This window comes from Octodon degus, unplaced genomic scaffold, assembly GCF_000260255.1.
Source record: "Octodon degus isolate 3935 unplaced genomic scaffold, OctDeg1.0 scaffold00046, whole genome shotgun sequence".
Lineage (NCBI taxonomy): Eukaryota > Metazoa > Chordata > Mammalia > Rodentia > Octodontidae > Octodon > Octodon degus.
In genome coordinates, this window is record NW_004524622.1 from 1,267,294 (window position 1) to 1,272,018 (window position 4,725).

The window sequence follows — 4,725 nt, forward strand, 5'->3', positions numbered from 1 at the left end:
TAATATATATATTGTTTGTTTGTTTGTTTGTTTGTTTGTTTTTTAAGTCCAAAATGGTCCCTCATTTATATCCCCCTTTCTTGTTTTGGTTTTTCAGAGTTGGGTGTTCCATTACTGTTAGAGAAGCTGCATTTGGAGAAGTCTTTAAAGGACCTTTTTATACTTGATGCCAGTTGAAATATTGTAGGTACTTGAATTCAGAAAAGCAACCAAACATACCCCAATAGTCCATAATGGTAGTGGGTTATCAGCAGAACTGGCAATTGTCAGAAGTTGTTGATTTGAACATTTTACAGCTCAGCATATTAATGTGGCATTACTTTTTATACCTCATGTTACACTTTTCTGCTGGAGGGTTAAGACCAAGTTAAAGCAAGACCAATATAGCTAAAAAAGAAACTTTTGTATCTGACAAGGTCAGTCATTTTGGTCCTTCTCTAAAATGTCTTTTACTAGTCTGTGTAAGGTTGGTTTTTCTCATCATGAAATTTCTTAGTTGTTCTTTGTCGTGGAAGTATTTCACTTCTCCATCAAGCTTGAAAGATAGTGCTGCAGTGTATAGTAGTCTACACTGGAATTTGTCTTCTTGGAAGACTTGAAGTACTTTGCTCCATGCTCTTCTTGCCTTCATGGTTTGTGAAGAGAAGTCTGCAGTTATTCTGATGGATTTTCCTTTAAAAGTAATCTGTTTCTTTTCTGTAATGGCTTTTAGTATATTGTTCTTGTACTGAATTTCTGGGGTCTTGATTATTATGGTTCTGGGTATGTTTTTAGTTGATTGATGTTATTTGAAGTTTCATATGCTTTGGTTACCAGAATGTCAGATTATTACCCCATATTTGGGAAGATTTCTATTACGTCTGTCCATATTCTTTTTATATCATTTGTATTGTCTCCTTCTTTCTCATTGATGCCTATTAGTCTTACATTGTTCATCTTTGTATCGTCTTGCAGGTGATAAATTATTTTTTTCCTGCATGCTAGCTGTTTTTAAGAGATCTTTTCTTACCTTTTCACTAGCTTCAACAGGGTCTTCAAGACCAGAAACTCTATCTTCACTTTTATTCTAAATGTTTTGCCAGCTTGTGATTCAGGTTTTAATGTATGTCTTTGAACATGCTCCACGTATTCTATTTCTTTCCTATACTGCTCATTCAAGGATTCCATCATTTTTCTATTCTCCTTATTTTTTTAATCAATGTCTTTTTTCAAAGCACTTAGTAATTCTTTCACTATAATTATCATCTTTTTTTACTTGAGAGATTATTTCTGATCTCATTTCCTCTATAGCTTTCTGCAGTTGTTTCTTTACTTCAGACGCTATTAATTCAGAGATTTCAGCTGTGTGATTCCCAATTTCTTCTATGCTAGTGTCTCCTGTGTTTGTTCTGTGTGGTCTCAGGGCCTGAGAATGCATTTTGCTCCTTCTCTTTGACATTTTGAATAGCACTGTCTTCTGACCTGCTATTTGTTGTAGAACTTTGGTGCAGTTATAACCTTAGCACCTACCAAAATTCATACTCAAGAATAGATTATGTGGTTAAGGCAGTTATAGTTTCATATTTACATAATACAATTAGGAACACTAATAATGGGTAATGATATTTAGCAGTTGACAAACTTTTATAACTAATGACTTTGTATTTTAGACAGTAAGAGCAAATATGTCTGTGTAGCTAAGCAGATGTTTAATTGGGAATTTGTATTTAAGTTAGTTCCCCAAATTTCTGTCTGATTAGCTTCCCTTGATATACCTGGTGGTTTCCAGGCAGACTAATTCACCCCAGTTACCTGTTGCCCCCTCTCTTAATCAAGAGAGAAAGAGGGAGGATGCTGTAATACATCTGGGTCTAGCAAAGTGTCTCAGCTTACCAGGTCTGGATCTACCAAGTTTGAACTCAGCTATATGTGCCTGACTTGGGTCTGGCTCTTGTGCTGAGCTTCTTCATGCTGTAACCCATGGAAGTGAGGCTACTGTACCCCTCTAGCAAGATTCTCTGCACCTGAATTAGCTTGATGGTTCTGTCCCCTAGCCTCTCTGCAGGGACTTCAGCTGCAGAGTTTCATACCAGGCCTGTCTAATGGAGGAGGTTCCTATGAATGTGTGGATAGTTCCAGATGCCCAACCTGTGCTTGGGCTAGAGGGGATCCTGCAAGTGCATGGAATGTGTCACACACATGCTGGGCCTGGGTTTGGGCATGGCAGAACGTCTCATACCTCTCCATCAATTTGGAAAGACAGTTTTATGAAGTATGTTAATATGGGCTGGAGATTTTTTTTTCTTTTAGAACTTTAAATCCTTCAGTCCAATTATTTAAGGGTTTGTGTTGACAAGTCAGCTGCAACTCTGATGGGCTTCCTTTGTAGGTGATTTGTTCTTTAACAGCTTTTAAGAGTCTGTTTTGTGTTGAATTTCTGGAATCTTGACTATTATATGCCTTAGTATAGTTTTTATCATGGTTAATTTGAATTCTATATGCCTCACTTATGTGTATGTCAAATGCCTTTTCTATGCTTTTGAGAATTTTTCTCCCATCACTTCTGTAAACTGGTTTTTTATTTCTTTTGTACTATCTCTTGGTTTTTTATTGACTTCGAATAACCTTACGTTATTCTTCTTTGTATTATCTGGGAGCAGTTTGATTAATTTGTTGTGTTTGTTGTGGTCCTTTGTTATTTTTGAGAAATTTTCCTTTTCATCATTGCTAACTGTAATCTTGTCTTCTGTATCTGATATTCTCTCCTTGTATTGGCTCATTCTGATATATATATATATATATATATATATATGAATTTTTAGTTTCCTGAATATCTGAGTCAATCTGTTTCATTTCTTTCCTACTGGATATTTATAATTTCATCATTTTCCAGATTCCTCTACTTTTTATATGTTTCTGTTCTAGAGTCACCAATCATGTCCTTAATTATGATCTCCATTGCAGTTGTCATATAAGAAATTACTTCTGATTTGATTTTTTTTTACAGCCTCACATATCTATTTTATTACTTTTGCTGTTACCACTTCAGAAAGTCCAATCAGGTGGCATTTGAATTATTACACCTCATTGCTCCCTCAGTTTGCCTTTGGCATGCTGGAAGTTTGGGGTTGCATCCTACTTCTGAATCTTCTCATTTTCCTTTTTTTAAGTTCAATTCCTGGGATGATGCTTGTAAATGTCTTATGGCTGGTAGATTTATTGCTAGTATTTAGAACACTTAGGAAATAACTGTTTCTCAGAGATGTCTTCCAGGAATAGATGCCTTTTGTGTTTTGAGTCTGTTGCAAGTTCTTACCTCTTCAATTTATCAGGGCTGAGAAGTTGCTGTCTATTTTGACAGCCTTTGCTTCTTTGGCACTGGCCTGTAGTATTGTTTTTGACCCTCAGAAAATCTTACTCTTGGTATACTAGGAAGAACAAGTTATTAGAAAAATTAGGTCACCTTGGCTAAAGTAGTACAGTTGGCAATAACAACACTATCAAACATAACCTTGAAAAATGACAAAACATGGAAACTATTAATTTCCCAACTTTAACCATATGACCTATATTTTTGGTTATATAACTAAATCTAAAACAAACCACAAAATTGTATATAGTAAATATGCTTTAATACGGCAAAAATTTTTCCCTCATGGAAGAAACTTTCAAAGGGGTTGAGGGCAAAAGTAGAGAAATAGAATAAGAGGAACAGATTAGAGGCAAGGCTGTACACAAAGGAGGATTATGCAAACTTTTGGAAACTGGTAAAGAACACAGGAAAGAAAGAGCCCAGGACAAAATAGAAACAAAATGGAAAACAAAAAAAACAGCAACTAAGAAACTAGAAATAATGTTCACACTCATATGAAAACTAAAAACAATCAAGTAAAGAACAAAACACAAAACAAATCAAAACAACAACAATAACAAAAAAGAAAAGAAAAAAAAGAACTAAAGAAAACACTGTCCACTTCAGGGCATGTCTGCTGTCATGGACAGATAGCGTGAACAGACAGAACCGAGATCTGTGTTAACTCGTCCCAGGTATCCAGCCGTAGATTTGCAACAGGGTAGTGGATAATCCTGGCAAGCATGCATCCTCAGATCCACTGATGTTCAGGTGGTTTCTGGCCGTGAGCCTGGAACCTTATTTGTTCCACCTGCAACACTTCACGTGTCTATGCTGCCTTGATGTCAGCTCGCTGCAAGCTTGAACTTGGTTCATTGACCGCCTGCCCACTTGAACTCACCATGACCTCACCCTGACTGTGGGAAATGTTGCCTCTCTTTAAGATGGCTATCAGCCAGTTGCCCTCTTCTAGTGGATGCACGTAACTCATCCCCATAACTCACCAACCCCTGCAGCCTTGTGTTCCCACTGTTCTGCTCCAATGGCACATTTCTCCATGGAGCCTCTGGAGTCACAAGCAGTCCCCATGCACCTGAAGTTTTGAGCCACCACTCCTGCACAGCAAGTCTGAACTCTATGAGAAAACACTGCTTTCTATCTTCTTATTCCAATTGAGTTCTCTCTATTTTCTCTCCTGTGGGCTACAATTCCCACTTTAAATCCTGTGTGTGCCATGGACCAACTTCACCCTTCCTTTCTTCCTCATGTTGCTATATTCCAGCGTTTGGACACTGAACCTCAGAGCGGCTTTTTTTGCTATTCACCACTCCACTGTCTTCATGGATACCTATTTTTATCATTAATGGATATTGGACTTTGTCAAAGGTTTTTTT